At 41.8% G+C, this 1,383-nt stretch overlaps 1 protein-coding gene across 1 annotated transcript in view; it reads left to right on the forward strand.

Annotated features, from left to right (window-relative positions):
• The first annotated feature begins 308 nt into the window (after positions 1-308).
• Positions 309-1,383, forward strand: part of LOC145296927 (uncharacterized) — a 279,866-nt gene continuing 278,791 nt past the window's right edge. Inside the window, exon 1 of the mRNA XM_080143129.1 lies at positions 309-625. The gene's annotated coding sequence lies outside the window, so the exon portion shown is untranslated. The remainder of the gene's footprint in view (positions 626-1,383) is intronic.

Genomic DNA, 1,383 nt, shown 5'->3' on the forward strand with positions numbered 1-1,383 from the left:
AGAATGAAAAGAAAAACAGTGCAGAGAGAGAGAGGAGTCACCCGTAATGCGGCAAAGGTAGGTATACGTGTGTGTGTATGTGTGTGCGCGTGTGTGTATGTGTGTGTGTGTGTATGTATGTGTATGTATGTGTATGTATGTGTTTGTGTGTGTATGTGTGCGTATCTGTGTGTGCATGTGTGTGTGCGCGTGCGCGTGTGTACTCTTTCACACGCTGTAAAGCCTAGCGCGGTGTTGATAGGAGGAGGAAGGCGGGGTGGGGTGGAAGGGCTATATCGCAAACGCATGCAACTTACGAAGCCGGTAACTCTTACCGCTGATACTACGTGTGTTAGCGCGTATAGACGTCGTCGGGTCACACGGGCAGATTGTCATAATTTTTACTTTTCTCTCCGCGCCTTTGCGGATAGTCGTGTCTTTTTTCCTTTTGCTCACAAACTACAAATGAAGCGAGAAAAATATATAACGACAACAAAACAAACGCAACTTAGATCGACAAAAGAAGAAGAAAAAAATGGAATATACAAATTCACGTAGGAAACCCTTAAAAACTCTGGATCCATATTTATAACTGTGATTTTCTCACCAGCAAAACGGGAGCAGTGGATTTACTTAGGGGCGTCGGGTTTGTATGAAACATTTTTGCTTTTCTATGTGACAAGAAAGTGAATAAACTGCCGTTCTTTGATACGCCAGGTGCGCGTGCGAAAATTTACCGTTTTTCTCATCTTCGTTTTAGCATTTCGTCTGTTTTAAACTTTAATTCAAGTTATAAACAATTTTCTATTCAGCTACTATTTTTCATAAAGGGTCACCACTTATCAAGGCCTGAAGGCTATTCGAGGATAAGAGTTAATAAATGTAAGGTGGTAGTATACTAATCGTTAATGGCGCATGTTGGTACAATTTGATTATTTAAGGAAAAGTTTCAACAAGAACTTGTTTACATTGGACTTGAAGGCTACCATACTGTAGTCGGCCGGGAAGCAGGCCAATGATTTTCTATTTGGCTGCTTAAAATCCTTCTTTACACCCAACCCCACGAGGACAAAGTTAAATACAAAATCGGATTTTACTGTGCGGTATATATAGTTCCCAAAACAAGGAGGGGGGGTTACATTATGGCAAAAATAAAAATTGCGTCGGTCGTCGATGTTTTTTCTTCCCGTCGCAAGACAGACCTGTTACTTCACTTTGATCTTAGCAACAAGATAAGGGTTATTTATCTCCTCCCCATTGAAACAAGGTTATGTTAGTTTAAAGTGAGATGTAGGAAGAGCATCCAGATCCGCCCCAACCCCCTGAGGGGACACTCTGGCTGGACTGTTATAAAAAATGTGATCAGACTCGTTTGCATTCCCTCGTAAGGACGTCTTAAGCCAC

The sequence above is a fragment of the Euprymna scolopes genome, chromosome 17, assembly GCF_053919585.1.
Source record: "Euprymna scolopes isolate OS-2025 chromosome 17, ASM5391958v1, whole genome shotgun sequence".
In the NCBI taxonomy this organism is placed as follows: Eukaryota; Metazoa; Mollusca; class Cephalopoda; order Sepiida; family Sepiolidae; genus Euprymna; species Euprymna scolopes.